Source organism: Lepus europaeus, chromosome 5 (assembly GCF_033115175.1).
Source record: "Lepus europaeus isolate LE1 chromosome 5, mLepTim1.pri, whole genome shotgun sequence".
NCBI classification, from domain to species: domain Eukaryota; kingdom Metazoa; phylum Chordata; class Mammalia; order Lagomorpha; family Leporidae; genus Lepus; species Lepus europaeus.
The window spans coordinates 115,163,143-115,180,273 of record NC_084831.1 but is presented as its reverse complement, the minus strand read 5'-3'; the positions used below and the strand labels follow the sequence as shown (position 1 = coordinate 115,180,273).

Genomic DNA, 17,131 nt, shown 5'->3' with positions numbered 1-17,131 from the left:
CATGCCACCTGCTCCAGCTCAGAATCGAAGATCGCTTTAGCATTTTTTTTTTTAAAGATGAATGACAGAGAGAGAGAGAGAGAGAGAGAGAGAAAGAGATCCTCCATCTGCTGGTTCACTCCCCAGATGATCACCAAGCCAGGACCCAGAAACTCCATCTGGGTTTCCTATGGGATGGCAGGGCCCCAGTACTTGGACCATCATCCTCTGCCTTCCAAGTGCAGCAGGGAGCTGGATCAGAAGCTGAGCAGCTAGCACTTGAACCAGGGATCGGATATTTTATGCCGGTTTCACAAGCTACAAGGCCGCCCTTTAGACCACTGTTTAAGATCTTATTTGAGAAGTAGGGTTACAGACAGAAAGAGGGAGAGACAGAGAGATGTCTTCCATCTGTTGATTCTGCTGATTCACTCCCCAAATGGTGGCAGTGACTGGACAGACCTGAGCCCACCCGAATTCAGGAGTCAGGAGCTTCTTCTGGATCTCCCATGCAGGTGCAGGGGCCCAAGCACTTGGGCCATCTTCTACTGCTTTCCCAGGCCATCAACAGAGAGCTGGATTGGAAGTGGCGCAGCCACAGCGGCCATATGGGATGCAAAGGCTTAGCCCACTATGCAACAGCGCCGGTCCCAACCACCTTAGCTTTTGTGACTGATTTCCGCAATTAACTCAACCGTATTGGACTTTCAGGCAGCCAGAGCCTGTGCCTGCATGCAGAGAGTAAATATTACGCCAACTGTTCGGCCACATTTCCCCATGTGGCTTCCTGGGCTGCACCCACCTGAGGCTCCTCGTGTGTGTGAGTCTGTGGGCTGCGAGAGCACCTCTGACCCTTGGCATGGTTCGGGGTTCCCATTTGCCTTGTGATGGCCCTGGGGCTAGGTCAGTGGCACAGAGGCTGGGAGGAAGCACCTCGGGGCGAGAGGTGCGTTGAAGCCCCTGCTAGCTCCAGGGGCCCTGAGGGAGGCCCAGTTTCTCCCCTGGGGAATGGCGACCTGACACCCCGGCAGAGCCAGCAGCTTTCTGGAAGGAAACCAATGCGCCAGGCCAGAGGGCACTGGGAACAAAGCTGCGTAGGCATTTCAGCCCCTCCCCCACCCCGCCCCCAGCGCTGTCACTGCTGGCCTTCAGCCCCGAGTCCTCCCAGTGTCCTGTGAGAAGGGAGTCTGGGCTCTTATGGTGGAGACAGACGGTGGCTGTGAGGGTTCGGGTTCTGGGTGTCGGGGCAGGCCCTGGGCAGAACATCTCTCTTCCTCGATTCTGCTGTCCAGTCCCAGCTGGAATTTGGACCTCAAGCTCTTTTTTAATAGAAGGACAAGAAAACCGGGCTGAGCTACTGAGGTGTTCCTCCCTGGCCACAGAGGACTCAGCCTCTGGTTGCAGCCAGGCCTCCTGCACAAGGCAGGTCTGGCCGGTGGGGCCAGTGCGGCAGCAGCAACACTGCCACCTGCTCTGCGAATGGATTTCCGTGGAGCAACCTGAGATTCCCCAGGACATAGCAGCCTCATGGCAGACATAGCTGCAGCAATGGCTGGGGCCCGCCTCGCCCACCACCGCGAGGCCACCTGCTGCTGTGTGAATTAACAAGGAGAATGTGGAGCGGGGTGGGGGGAGGGCATGTATCCTGGGGCCGCAAGTTACGCTGCTGCCTGGGATGCCCACGTCCCGTACCACAGTGTCTGCTTCCATCCCGCTCTTCTTGCTTCTGGTTCCGCTTCCTGCTAATGCACACCCTGGGAGGCAGCAGGTGATGGCTCAAGTACTTGGGTCCCTGCCGCCCACATGGGAGACCTGGATGGAATCCCAGGCTCCTGGCTTTGGCCTGGCCCAGCCTTGGCTGTTGTGGGCATTTGGGAAGTAAAGCAGTAGGTGGAACATATCTCTCTCTCTGCTTTTCAAATAAATACAAAGAAATAAATAAACCTCAGTGGAGTTGGGAGAATGCTCCTCTCCCCAGCTGAGCTCCCTCCTGGACACCAAGGTAGCAGCAGGAGGCCTCCCTCCATCCCCAGTTGCACCCGGTGAATCCCCCGCTGGGCTTCTCTCTCTGGCTCTCCCCAGCTCTGTCTTGGGCCAAAGGGATGTCATGAGTTTCATGGGTTGCCTTCCTGGGTATTTCCAGTCTGATCCAGGGAAAGAAAGAGACCATGCCGAGCACAGGATCCACTGCTGAGGCCACATTCCACCAGGAGGCAAGTCAGCAGCGAACCATCCTCATCCTGTGACTCGAAAGTAGGGGAAGAGGGCAAGCATCGTCTCTTTGCTGGTGGATTAGAATTCTAGGCAGTGTGGGGCCGGCGCTGTGGCTCAATGGGTAAAATCATTACTTGCGGCGCCAGCATCCCATATAGGCACTGGGTCAAGTCCTGGCTGCTCCACTTCCAATCCAGCTCTTTGCTATGGCCTGGGAAAGCAACAGAAGATGGCCCAAGTCCTTGGGCCCCTGCACCCAAGTGGGAGACCTGGAAGAAGCTCCTGGCTCCTGGCTCCTGGTTTCAGCCTGGCCCAGCCACAGTTGTTGTGGCCATTTGGAGAGTGAACTAGCAGATAGTAGATCTCTTTCTTCTCTCTATCTCTCTGTAACTCTGCCTTTCAAATAAATAAAATAACTTAAAAAATAAATTCTAAGCAGTGAGGAAATAGTGTGGGCACAGCTTGAAAGTCAGCAGGCGGGGCCGGCACCATGGCTCACTTGATTAATCCTCTGCCTGCAGCGCCGGCATCCCATATGGATGCCGGGTTCTAGTCCTGGTTGCCCCTCTTCCAGTCTAGCTTTCTGCTGTGGTCCGGGAGTGCAGTGGAGGATGGCCCAAGTCCTTGGGCCCTGCACCCGCATGGGAGACCAGGAGAAGCACCTGGCTCCTGGTTTCGGATTGGTGCAACGCGCCAGCTGTAGTGGCCATTTGGGAAGCAAGCCAATGAAAGGAAAACCTGTCTCTCTCTCTCACTGTCTATAACTCTACCTGTCCAAAAAAAAAAAAAAAAAGTCAGCAGGCACTGGGGCCACTCTCAAAGCACGGAGCGGTGCTTTGAGGCAGCGCAGCTTTTCAAGCAGGCCACAGGTGGGCGTTTGGTCAGGATGCCCACACCCCATACTGTCTGGCTTTCATAGCTGCTCTGGTTCCTGATTCCAGCTAATGCAGACCCTGGGCTGCAGCAGGTGATGGTTCAAGTAATTGGGTTGCTGCTGCCCACCTGGGAGACCTGGATTGAGTTTCCTGCTCCTGGTTTTGGCCCAGCCCAGCCCTTGGTCCAGGTGCTTTGGGGAGTGAGCCAGTGAATGGGAGTATACTGTCTCTCTCACTTTCTCCTCTCCGCGCCCCAGCCATCTCTTTCTTATTCATCTCTCTGTCTCTGTCTTTATCTCTTTCCCTGTCTCTCTGCCTCTCCAAACCAGTTATACAGTCACGCCACAGACTTGGGCCACTGGGCTGCTCCCGGTTCCTGATTCTCTGTCTTTGGCCTTTTACCTCTGCATGGAATCGCCCTTGGTATCTCAGTGTGGGGTGGGGCAGGCCAAGGCGGTGGCCTTGAGATGCCTGGCACTTTCCTTGCAGTTCCCCTGCTCCCTAGCCTGTCCCTCTGGGGGACCTTGAGAAGCCAGCCCCCAGATTCACACTTCCCCAGAGCCACTGATTGTTTCTGTAGCTCTCAGAAACAGGCAGGTGGAGCCCCGCTGTTTAATCCATACTCCAAGAGTTCCCAGACCTGGGGATGTGCAGAAACCTGGCGGATTCTTTCTCTGCTCCTCAGTTTTTCTTTTTCTTTTTTTTCCCCCAAGATTTTATTTATTTATTTGAGAGGCAGAGCCACAGAGAGAAGGAGAGACAGAGAGAAAGGTCTTCCATCTGCTGGTTCACTCCCCAAATGGCAGCAACAGCCAGAGTTGGGCCAATACAAAGCCAGGAGCCAGGAGCCTCCTCCTGGTCTCCCACATGGGTGCAGGGATGGGTGGGGGGAGCAGGGGTGGAGAAAGTGGGAGAGACAGCGTGCTCCCATTCATTGGCTCACTCCCCAAAGCACCTGGACCATCCTCCACTGCCCTCCTAGGCCATAAACAGAGAGCTGGATTGGAGGAGGAGCAGCTGGGACACGAACTGGCACCACATTCCTCAGTGTTTCTTCTGGTAGGAAAGGGTTATGCATTCTGACTCCTTAGCTGAGAACACAGAGAGAGAGAGAGAGAGAGAGAGACTATATAAACATCCTTTGCAGCCAACTTGCTGTGTTAATAATTCACAGCTCCCCAGGGGTCCTCCCTGTCCTGGACCCCTGAGTTCCGCTCTGCAGTCATGTGGGGCCACCATGTGTGTCCCTCCTCCCACACATCTCCTTGCCCTGCTGTAAAACATTTATCTCGGTCCTGCATCTGGACCCTGGACTAATACATTCCTCCAGAGGAATGCAGACTCTTCTGGCCGCTTCTCCGGGTGGTGGATGAGGCTGGAGTAGCACAGGGCGGAGGAAAGGCTGACTGTCATAAACATTGACTCTGGACAGGGACAGAGAACCACTGGAGCTTGAAAAGCTGGGCCCAGAGTAAGTTAATGAGCGACTAACAGCCAAGGTAGGACCGGGGCTATCGGACCTGAAGTGGAGTAAGAATTTGTGGGGTTCAGGGATGGTCTCTTCCGAGCCAGACAGATAGGGAGAGCAGATAGAGAGTGCTGGCCAACGAAGCAAAAGTACAGAGTTCAGCCATGGCTCTGCCGTGAACTTGGGATAACCTTGGCTAAGCTGCTTCCCCTTTGTGGTCTCTGCTGCACAAAGGATTGGGGTGGTCTAACTCAATAGCAACAAAAGCAAGCTGATTTTTAACATGAGGAAAGGATACACATTTCTTCACAGAGGATGTCAGTGACCAGTAAGTCCATGAAAAGCTGTTCAACATCATAAATTTTCAGGGAAATACAAATTAAAAGCACGATGAGGTGTCATCTCATACCCAGTAAGCCAGAAGTTGACAAAAACTCAACATACCAGAAATCAAGGGTTCACAAGGAAGTGGAGAAATAGGAACATTTTTGCATCGCTGGTAGGAACATAAAATGGTGGAGCCACTGTGGATAACAGTACAGTAGTTCCTTACAAAACTAAATATATAAAGGGGCAGACATTTGGCACAGTGGGTTAAGCTGCCCCTAGGGATGCCCATATTCCATATCAGAGTGCTGGTTCAAGTCCTAGCTACACTGCTTCCAATCCAGCTTCCTGCTAATGTGCCTGGGAAGCCCTGGATGATGGCCCAAATGCTTGAGTCTTTGCCACACTCATGGGAGATGCAGATGGAGTTCTGAGCTCCTGCCTTTGGTCTGGGCTAGCCCCTGCTATTCCAGGCAAAAAGTGAGTGAACCAGAGGATGGAAGATCTTTCTGTCTGTCTCTCCCTCTCTGTCATACTGCCTTTAAAATAGATAAATGAATCTTAAAAAAATATATATTATCCAGCAATTCCCTTTCTAGGCATACACAAAAAATTGAAAGCAGGGAGTTGAACCCGTTTGCCTGTTTATACGTCTGTGTTCATGGCAATGTTATGTATAACAGCCAAAAAGGTGGAAGAAGGTGGTGGAGTTGGGATGCTCTTTGGGATGCCTGCATTCCATGTCAACATGCCTGGGTTTGAGTCCTGCTCCACCTCTGATCCACTTTCTTATGAATATGACAAGAAGTCAGGGTCTGGGGGAGGGAAGAGTGGGAAGTCAGTGTTGAATGGGTTCAAAGTTTCATTTTTTGCAGGAGGGAAAAGTTCTGGAGCTGGACAATGATGATGGCCGCCCAACAATGTGAAAATGCGAATGCCACTGAAGTGTGCATTTGAAAGTGGTTGAAGTGGTACATTTTATGTTATCTATATGTTGCCATAATTTAAAAAGTCAGAGGCTCGGGAGTGCCATGGGTAGGTTACTAGAATGCCAAGATACTGATCCCTTCCACTGTTAAATGGACCAGGCAGAGCCAAGCGCAGCAGAAACCCTCAGGGAGGTCACTCCCACCATACACATATTATAATGCTGAAAATGTCTACTTTCTTAGCCTCCTTGTCAAGCATAACATATATAGATAAAAGTGCTTAGAAAGAAAATGAATAACTCAATAATTAATCATAAACACTGAGAAACCAGGAATTAGAATCTTACTAGTATCCCAAAAGTGTCGCCTTCTAGGCAGGTACCCCCCCAACTCCTGCTATGCATTTGGACATTGTACATATGGAATCCTACAATGAAGGCAAATGAACTGCAAATATACACGGCAACACAGGTAAACTTCACAACCATCTAACTGAATGAAACAAACCATACATACACATACACGGCATTTTATTAAAAAAAAGAAAGAGCAATCAGTGGTGGGTGTTTGGCACAGTGGTTAAGTTTCTGTTTGGGCTACTCACATCCCATATAGGAATGCTTGGGTTTGAGTCTTGGTTCCGCTTCCAATTCCAGCTTCCTGCCAATGCGCACAATGGAAAGCAGCTGATGATGGCTCAAAGTAGTTGTGTCCCTGCCACCCTGTGGGAGACCTGAATTGAATTCTAGGATCTTGGCTTCAGGCTGATGTAGCCCTGACTGCTGCAGGCATTTGGAGATTGAACCAGAAGATGGAAGATCTTACTCTGTCTTTTCTCTCGGCCTTTCAAAGATCCTTAGCATTTACTTCTACTCTTTGTCATAAAGTCAACTATTAATATATGTACGGGTCTGTTTGGGAGCTTTCTAATCTATTCCATTGGTTCATTGTCTTGTGCCAATATCATACTGTAATAATTACTGTCTTGTCCAGTAGAGCAACTCCTTCCTTCTTATTTTTCAAACTAGCCTGTCAAGTTTTACCAAAAAGCAAACAAAGTAAACAAATCCTGTGGAAATTCGATTGAGATCAGTTTGGAGAGAATTGATATCTTTACAGTCTTGAAGTTTTCAATCCCTGAATGTGGCACGATCTTCACTTAGGTTTTTTTGTAGATGTTTTCCAGTTTTCTACAGGTATGCCAAAATAATGATCCCTTCAACCTTCGGTGAACGAGTCTGGAAAGCATTGGGTAGCTGGCCCTAACCAAGTCACTCCGCCTTTGAAAAACTGCATCTGCTTAACCTACTGACCTGTACATTCTGATTAATTTCTATGTGTGATGTGATGGGAAGAGTATTGGGAAGCGTTGAGAAGTCTTTATAGTTTTTCCATTTTTGACCAGTTGCACAAAACTTGATGTTGTGAGTAGCTAAGAATGCTGTCCACATTCTAAACTCCTGAGTTGCCCACTGTGTACTCCTAGCTCATTTGTTTTCATGAGTCTGAACAATGTGTGCCCATAAATTAAGAGAGCTTATTCTTGGCAAAAAAAAAAAAAAAAAAAAAAAAAAAAAGAAATTATAATTATGTTATTACATACTGGGCCATTACCAGGCCTGGACTGACCCTCTACCAATGTCTTCCTACTTAAGGCTCTGAGCAGTTTTCTGAGGTGGTCAGTATTTCTATGTTTTGCAGGGGAAATGCTGGATCTTTGTATTTTTTTTTTCCCCTGAGAAGGGAGAGTGAGAGAGAGATCAATCCAATGCTCTAGTTTACTCCCAAAATTCTTGTGTTTTTGTTTTGTTTTGTTTTGTTTTAAGAGGAGGAGGAGGAGAGAGAGAGCAACAGAGAGAAAGAGAGACAGTGATCCCGTCTACCGGTTCATGCCCAGCAAGCCAGAAGGAGCAAGGCACTCAATCCAGGTCTCCCACGTGGGAGGCAGGGATCCAATTACTTGAGCCATCACTGCTGCCTCCCAGGGTCTGCATTAGCAGGGAGCTGGGCTGGGCTTCCCACTACTGAGCCCAAGGACTGCATTGTTGGGTGCTGCAGGGATCTTTACCAACATCTTAACCGCTAGGCTAAATGGCTGCCTCCCCAAAGCTGGGTTTTTGGAAAGCAGCATAAGGACTAAGTGGTAGAACCATTTCTGGCAGACTAGGTAATCTGAAAATGCTCCCTCTGTAAAGTTCATAGGAATACTGGGTAAAATACATCCATTTTTTTTTTCCATATAGCTATTTGAGCTTAGAAGAAAGGAAAAGAAATCTCTAAGCCCAGAAATGAAGAGAAAGGTGAAAACTGGTAACCAAGCAATTTATTTTCATCAGGTTACTCGGGAACAGGAGATAGGACCTAGGAACTGAGAACCTGCACAGAGCTGAGGCCCTCTGTTGTCAGCGAGAGTGTGGGCTGAAGACAAGTCCTGTGGGCAAAGGGAGTCATTCATTCATTCATTCATTCATTCAATAACATCTTTTGGAAACTTACTCTAGGCCAGGCTTGTCTTCCAGGCACTTGGGACACAGTGGCAAAAATACAAATCCTTGCCCTGGGAGAATTTGCATTCTGGCAGGGGAGAGACAGAAAATAATAAACACCATATGAGGATGCCAAAAGGGGATATGTTTATGAAAGAAAAAAAAAAATCAGGGACAGAGGAGTCAGGGAGATTGCTTTCTACCTTGGCCTGGCTTGTGGGAGGGGAAAAAAAGAGTTGTTTCCTGCAGATTTGCAGCTGTCGGTCTGCACTGGCGTATGCTTGGGCTGTAACCGACGCTAATTGTTGGCGTGATCCAGGAACACCCGGGCAAGTGTTGAACATCCATTGGCCAAGGCTGTGGTGTTTTCCTCCCCATCCCAGGGGTCCCACCCGAGTTGCCTGACAAAAGCAAAAGGCTCCACCCAGGCTGCCAGTGTTTCCATTGCTAAAGCTCAAACCAGTTTGAGCTCCAAGGAAACAAAACGAAGCAATTCATGGGAGATTTCGGATTCAGTACAGAACCTGTTTGATGTTCATAACTTGTAGCTATGTACCCTCTACAGGTACACCCGGACTGAACGCCGGGCACCCTCAAGGATAGGGCTGCCTTACACGGCATTTAGAATTTTGGAGACTTAGGATTGGAAGGGATCCAAGAGCTCACCTGCTCCAGTCTGTTTAACGACGCGGGCAAAACACTGCCTGAGAAGCCAGGCCGCACAGTGCTGGCTCTGCAATCCTCGGGCAGGATTATCAACCAGGTGAATTTAAGCTTTCTTATCTGTAGGAGGGGTATCACCTCATAGGGTTGTGATGAAGGTCAAGCAAGATAACGGCTATCAAGGCTTACCTGGCACAAGATAGGTAGTTATTTTCCCTCCTCACTGATGTCTGGATCTATAAAAAATATCAGTCAATAAAAAGACTTACTCTGCTTTGCCATAATCAGATAAGAGGCACCCAGACCTTGTTAAACGTAAAGATAGGGCGACTCTGATTCAGCTGAGTGTTCCATGGAAATGGTTTGGCTGTTTCCAGAACTTGCCCACTTTTGCTTAGTGTTGAACCAGCACAGTACCAGCACAGGGAAGGCTGGTGGCCACAAGGGGACAGGGTAGCGAAGCCTTTTTTTCTTTTTTCCACTCTTTTTTTTGGGGGTGTGTGTGTTAAAATACACTTTACTGGTTTAGGCTCTATTTTCCTGCTGAATTTTTTAAATTAACTTTTTATTTGTTGAACTCTTTAGTAGAGTATTAAAACTACTATAATGAAAATTAAAAATGTTTTTTAAAAAAATATTAAGTTGAAAACCTTAGGGTATTTGTTATTTACATGCAGGAGGATTCATCTATTTCAGGCGTGTAGTTTGATGAAGCAGGTGGGCAGCCAAGCATCCGCACATCGGGGAGCGAGCCCTGGCCTTAAAACTTGCCTTGTTACCTGGTGACTTTCAGAACAAGATTTGCTTATCAGCTGGGAAATCGTGTAACAAGTCTTGAAGTCACTAAGTGACTTCTGGGAGGAGGACGGAAGACCTTTTTTCTGCCAAAGGCCATTTGGATATTTATAACGTCACTCACAGGCCATACAAAGTAACCAACTTAAAAATTAGCCTGCTAGAGATTTATTGAATTTCGAGTCTCATCTGCGGTACCAGGTTACTTTGGCAGGGCTAGACCAAGTGATGTCACGGGGCCGTCTTCGACCCCACTAGACCATCTCCCAGGGTGAGGCACATTTCTTAAGTTTTGGAGAAAGGAAGGCCTGTGGGATCGATGCACCAGCGCTCAAACATGTGAAGAGCTGTTGTGTGCGGACTTAGCAGGTGAGGGGCGGTTTAACTTAAGAAACAAACTTCTGAAAACAATGTAACAACTCTGAGCTGGAGAGGCAGAGAGTTAAACAGGAATCACTTCACATCAAACACGTGGGAAATGGTACATCAGAATTGCAATTCGGGTGTGTGGACCCTAAACCCAGGTGTTCTCATTCTCTTTGCTGCGTTGGAAGACAACATGTTGCCGAGAGGGCACTAGCCTCCAGGTAGAAGATGACCTGGTACGAGGAAGCGCCTCAGATGCCTGCCGGTTTACCCATTGGCTCAGTCATGCCTTTGTGAGGGGGGGTGGGGTGGTAGAGCCTTCACAAGTGACCCTTCCAGTATAGGGGAGAAGGGGGGAGGGGCGAGGCCACCCAGTCCTCAGCCCCTCGTTTGCCTTTGCTTTGCCTCTCTGCCTGGAGCGGTCTCTTGCCCTGATTTGCAGTGTGGGTTGAGGATCCAGGTCAGCGAGAAGCTGGCGCTGGAGCTGCCTGCGTGGGTGCCGCTGACAGGAGTCAGCTGCAGGTCCCGGGGCTGGGCACGAGGCACTGGCGCCCAGCGGGGGCAGCGGGGCAGAGGAGCTGGAGCAAATGCCTCCCACCTGCTCCGCCGGGCTCGCCTGCGCAGCGCTGCGCGCGGAGTAAAAGATCAGCTAGATTGGAGACGGGAAGCAGCACGCTCAGGTGAGAAAGGGAGAAGGAAGCGAGTGTAAAAGAAGGGAGCCTGGGCGCTAAGAGCATGTGTGTGCGTTACCGGCTGAAGTCCTGGGGAGTAGGCAAGTAAGAACTCCGAGGGCAGAGAGGAGGAAGGATGACCAAGCTGAGGGCTTCTTGGCCCCCTGGCCTTCTGCTGGGTGAGGGTTGCACAGGCTCCTGCTCCCCAGGAAGGCCTTAGTGTCCGAGGATGCTCTGGTGATGAGCCTTGAACCTGACCTTGGTTCCGGGGGCAGTAGAGGTTCTTGACAGGGTGTTGATTGAGTGTGACCAAGGCATCCACCAGAGGGACAACCAAAGAAGGCAGAGGCACCTCCTCCCTGGCTGCCCCTCCCTCTACTACCCCCCTCCCCCGCTCTGGGAGGTGCAGGCCGGAAGCAGCATCCAGCGTGGTGGGACAAGTGGGCGAGAGCCTTGGGTTTGCTGAGGGTTTTTCAGGCTCCGCAGCCCGGGGCGCAGCCAGCTGGCAGGGAGCAGGACAGAGGTCACCTGCACTCGGACCACAAGTCCCTGTTAAATAGATCAGCTTTTAAATCAATCTTTGTTCAAAGTCCAGTGAGTTCCAAGACTAGCGCTCAGCAGCAGAGAGAGTTCCCAAGCGAACAGAGCGGCTCCTCTTCGTTCCAGACGCAGGTAAGGACGCACTCCGATTCCCTGGGGCCGATGGTGCTGGCCACCCAGGCCGGGCGACCTTGTCTTTTGCTCAGTGAGTAGCTGACTGTTGAGGGCAGAAGAGAGGTTCGGGGTGGGGGAGGAAGCCAGGCCCTTTTGGGGCTGCGGGGGCCTGGGTGGGGGTGCTGAGGATTTGTCCACCTGCAGAGAATTTTTTTTTTCTGCTGGGGATGTCCCTGCCCACTGCACGGTCCGGGCTGCGTGGCGGAGGAAATGGTAGACTGAGGTGAGAAAAAGCTCCCCGGGGTTGTGTGGGTGCTGGATGTGCAGCCAGAGGGGCAAAGCCACAGTCCCAGGAGCTTTCGACTGTGCCAGGGCTTTGAGAGTTAGGGAAGACTCCTCCTGGAAGCAGATCTTGGAGGACACAGTTAACTTCCCTGTCCCGCCGGACAATAAAGCAGGCACCTCTCGTCCCTGTACTGCATTGTAGGGCTAGGAAGCGAGCGTCCCTAGGCCAGCTGAATTGTCAAACACAGCACCCCCAGGCTCTATCTGCCCGGTAGTTTAGAAATTTCTTGGTTTTATGTGACCCTGGGAGAAAAAAAATCGTGACTTTGAAGTTGTCTCCAATGATTGTGACCCGCAGGCAGTTTTGGGAGCCACGAGGGGCTCATTTCCTAAGCAGAGGGGGCAGGGGACTTACAGACGACTCTTACTAAGGGTTCACCAGCCAGCAAGACTCCTGGTCTGGGTTGGATCCAGTGAGGAACACGGTTGGGCCGGCTCCGCGAGAGGAACGAGTTCTTTATTTACTAAAATCTCTGCAGTGTGGCACCCAGGTTTTTGGTTCTGCAGCCAGAAGTGCCAGGGAGGGGGGGGGAGTTTGACTGCCTCGTCCCCCAGCTGTCCAGGCGCATGGAATCAGTCTTGCCCGCAGCATGGAACCTCGGGACGTGGAGTTTATGATGGATGGCCAAGGACGTTGTTCTTGCTTTGGACTCGTGTGTGTGTGTTCTCTGCACCATAAAATATGCAGTCTTTAGGAATGATATCTTAGGTTCATGGATCACTGCTAGACAGCTGCTGGGCACCTGGGGGAAAGGAGCTGGACCTGGAATACAAATGGCCAGGGTTTGGATTCTGTAGTTGGCCATTAGCCAAGTCACTCAGCCAATAGGAGCTACAGGAAGGCCTCTCAGCTTTTCCCCAAGGTTGTACTGAAAATAAAATGATAAAGAAGAATGCGTTTGAGGAGATTGAAAGCACAAACAGAAGATGCTTACGTTTGAATGCTTGAATCTGTAGAACAGTGGCAAGAAACAGCCTTGCAGGCAGTGAGGAGACCTTGTCCCAGGCCTTTAGTCTCCGGGAGCCTCCGTGCGCTCAGCTGCAGATAAAGGGGGGAGCTGACATGATGACTGACGTCCTTCCCGTGCACCCAAATAACCCCTCGGGCAGATCCTGGAGGCTTGATCGAGGGTTACCGGCCAGGAAGGACTTTCTAAGGGCAGGCTTCCTCCTCCAGCCCACCGCTGTCTGTCACTCACGCCCTTTGTCCTCAGAGGTGGTCTCGCCTGCTTTCCACTTGTCCCCTTTGCCAGATGTTAAGCCTCAAGAGAAAAGGACTCTTGCCCTGTGGGTAACCTGCATTCCCCGCTCTTCAAACAGTAGCTGGCACTGAACAGAAGTTTAGGAAATGACTGTGGCAGGGGAGGACCTGGAAGAATAGCCACAGGCTGTTTGATAAGCTGCCCCTGGTATGTGGTCACCTGGGCGGGGCTCAGCTGATCCCACCTGGATTAAATGAGCCTCACGGTTCAAGTAGGGAGCTGGAGCTGGAGGTGTTTCCCTCAGCCCTCCGGGACTCCTTCCCTTAGACTTTCATGAGTCACTGTCCAGATTCCCTTCATCTCTTTGCCTCACAGTTAGGAGCGTGGGTGTTGCAAACGAAAGCTGTGTTCCAGGCCAGACCTGGAACACATAATAAGACTATTTCCTTATCAGGTAAATGGGCACAGTAGACCCTAGCACCTGATGTTATGAGGGTTACATGGGAGGATGCCTATAGTGCCTGGTGCAACCTAAGCCTGCTGTTCCAATGAATATTGGACGGCTGTATGATATGCTTGACCCCAGGGAGTGGAGGAATCCAGGCTGTGGCAGGAGTTGGATTAAATAAGGAAGATGGTCTCCAGTCCACCTGATAGCTGCTGTTGGTTTGAGATGGCCACTAAGTTTTTAAGATTTTATCTATTTGAGAGGTAGAGTTACAGATGGAGGGAGAGACAGAGAAAGGTCTTCGATCCACTGGTTCACTCCTCAAATGGCTGCAATGGCTGGAGCTGGGCTGATCTGAAGCCCAGCTGGGCTGATCTGCACCATGCGGGTGCAGGGGCCCAAGCACTTGGGCCATCCTCTGCTGCTTTCCCAGGCCATAGCAGAGAGCTGAATCGGAAGAGGAGCAGCCGGGACATGAACTGGTACCCATGTGGGATGCTGGTGCCACAGGCAGAGGCTTAGCCCACTATGTCACAGCCCCAGCCCCAGCCATCAACCTCTGAGGCTCCAAGTCTGGTTAGAGGCACAAATCTGGATTCATGAAGCTGGGTGGAACCATGAAGTCCTATTAGGAACATAATCAAACCCAGAATATTCCCTGGTCTTTCTGCCAGTTGTATCGAGTGCATACCTGGTGGGGTGAGAATGCAGACTGGGGTGACAACCCTTGCTTTTAAGGGAACTTAAGATGATGGGGACACAAGACATAAACCCTAGTGTAAGGTGCTTCATTCTCGCCTGAGCATCCTTTCGACATGCCCTCTGGGCTTTCTGCACAGTCACCATTCCACAAATGTAACTTGTGCTGTCCCTTCTGCCTGGGATGCCTTCTTCCTCCCAGGCCGAATGACTTCCCACAGCTGGGAGGCAGGATAGACTGTGGAAGAAGCCCGGACCTATCTGGGTTTGATCCAGGATCTGCTTAACCACAGAGCCACGAGAAATGAACCTTTCAGTCCCTCTCCCCACCTTGTAAAATGACCCATAAGGATTAAGTTGGACTCAAAGTTCCTGGGCTGATTCCTGGAGGCTAGCAGAAGCTCAGTCGATGTGTTTAACAGAATCCATTTTCGTGTAAATATCCAAGCACCTGTGCTGTTATTCCATGGTTGTGTTTTGAGTCTCCTCACTGGGCTCCGGGCTCTCTGTAGGGCAGGGTACTGTCTGATGTGGATTGTGCCCTCATACTTGTCCTGCAGCAGGTCCTAAATATAACTTGTTGAATAGGTGATTCTTGAAATTCAGAAGCTGTGGTACCTTTAGACTGTATTGGCCATGCAAGACTTTGTACATGTGAACCTCAAAATGGAACCAAGCCTTGAAAATGGGTAGGCCTTAAATTTATTCACTTGGAAAAATATTTGCTCCGAATCTACTGTGAGGGGTTGGCGCTATGGCGCAGTGGGTTAAAGCTCTGGCCATTTCAAGTCCCGGCTGCTCCTCTTCCGATCCAGCTCTCTGCTATGGCCTGGGAAAGCAGCAGATGGTCCAAGTCCTTGGGCCCCTGTACCTGCGTGGGAGACCCAGAAGAAGCTCCTGGCTTTGGATTGGTGCAGCTCTGGCCGTTGCAGCCAGTTGGGGAGTGAACCATTGGATGGAAGACCTCCCTCCCCCCCATCTCTCCTCTCTCTGTGTAACTTGGACTTTCAAGTAAATAAAATCTTTAAAAAAAAATCTGAATGAGTAGTCAGAAGTGGGGACCATCCGCCAGGCAGTGCGTGTGGCATGAGCAGAGGGCATCCTGGGTGTGGGTGACTGCACACAGCTCTGTGTGGTGCATGCTGGGGAGCAGGCAGATGAGCTGCAACTGGGGTAGGCTGAGCAAGCGGTCTGGGCTTCTGTTTCCTGAATGCAGTTTTCAGGGACATGGTGAAAGCAAGGTTGGAAACTTTGGGAGGCAGTGACGGGGAAGGCCTTCAGTGGGAGTCCAGACCTAGGAAAGGAGAGAGAGGCTAGAAAAGCAAGTTCCAAGTGTCTTGTAATGCAAGATGCTAATCTGGGGGAAGTCCCAACCTCAGCCACTCCTCAGAGTGGTTTGGCTGTTGTCAGGTTCCTGGTCGATCCCTGCTATGGGCGCCTCTGCTTCCACACTATGGGCTCCATCTCTCTCCAAACTCCTAGAACGTCTAGAGAAGCAACAGAAGTGGGAGAGGCCGTGGCCTCTTGCCCAGGGTCCTGTGATGTAGGGTGACGTGTTTTCATGGTGGCAGGGGGTGGGGGGAGTACTTGGTAACAGTAAGCCAAATGAAATTTGGGATAAGCAGATTCCAGGTTTTTTGTTTTTTGTTTTTTTTTTTTTTTGGACAGGCAGAGTGGACAGTGAGAGAGACAGAAAGGTCTTCCTTTGCCATTGTTTCACCCTCCAATGGCCGCCATGGCTGGCGCGCTGCAGCCGGTGCACCGCACCAATCCAAAGCCAGGAGCCAGGTGCTTCTTCTGGTCTCCCATGCGGGTGCAGGGCCCAAGCACTTGGGCCATCCTCCACTGCCTTCCTGTGCCACAGCAGAGAGCTGGCCTGGAAGAGGGGCAACCGGGACAGAATCCGGCGCCCCAACTGGGACTAGAACCCGGTGTGCCGGCGCTGCAGGCGGAGGATTAGCCTATTAAGCTGCGGCACCCAGATTCCAGTTTTTATCATAAATGAGAAAAAAAAATTAAGCACTGGACCTGGGACTTGCTCCTTTTCAGATAATTCTTGATGGACTACATGCCATTAGTTTCCCACATTTGATATCTGTCTTTGGCCAAGATCAAACGGAGACTATGATAATGGAGAAGTATAGGAAATCCCTGTTTTAGGGCTTTGCTTATCTTTGGATTTTTGAGATTTAAATATATTTGGGTGTTTGAATTTCTATTGGTTTTGCTTTTCGAAGGAGAACTTCAGGTGGCCTGAAGTATATTATCTGAATCAAAAATGCAGGCTCTGCTCTAGGTAAAACCTGTTGGAAAAAGATGAAACTGAATTGCCTTTATCTTCCATGCTAGAGACATCTGTCAGTACCAGCTCACCTGTAATAGGATTTCTTTATTTTTTTATTAAAAAGATTTATTTATTTGAAAGGTGGGGGGGGGGAGGGAAAGATATCTTCCATCCACTGATTCACTCCCCAGATGGCTGCAATAGCTAGGGTGGGGCTTGGCCAAAGCCAGGAGCTTCATCCAGGTCTCCCACATTGAGTAGTAGGACCCAAGTACATGACCCATCATGCACTGCTTTCACAGGTGCATCAGCAGGGAGCTGGACCGAAGTGCAGCTGCCAGGACTCAAAATGGTGCTCTGATCTAGGATGCCGGCATCGCAAGGGGTGGCTTAATCTTCCGTGCCACAATGCCGGCCCCAGTAGTATTTCTTTTACAGTGTTAGGAGAAACAGTGCATGCCTGGGCTTTCTGGCAGGCTTTGTAAGATCACGGCTGGCGGAGGGTGTGAAGCCCTCGTGTCAGGGCTGGTGACTATAGGGAGCTCTCAATCTGCCACTGGTTGCAGACCTCACAGCACACAGTCTCCACCAGCTGTCTTTTCCTAACCAAAGTGTGGTGCTCCTTGCTGTTCTTTCTCATCATGGAGCACACACATGCTGGAGGAGCAGCATTCCATGCAGAGGCACCTGGTCAAGCTCTGGGGGATGTTGCTCTTTTGCTGAAGT

The 17,131-nt window shown here is 50.5% G+C and overlaps 1 protein-coding gene across 3 annotated transcripts in view; it reads left to right on the top strand.

Moving 5' to 3' along the window:
- Positions 1–17,131, top strand: part of PDZK1 (PDZ domain containing 1) — an 84,430-nt gene that overhangs the window by 34,565 nt on the left and 32,734 nt on the right. For 2 of the 3 annotated variants that reach the window (XM_062192117.1, XM_062192116.1), the window contains exon 1: positions 11,364–11,445. The exons of the other annotated variant lie outside the window; for it this stretch is intronic. The gene's annotated coding sequence lies outside the window, so the exon portion shown is untranslated. Of the gene's footprint in view, positions 1–11,363; positions 11,446–17,131 lie in introns of those variants that run through there. 3 annotated transcript variants of the gene reach the window in all.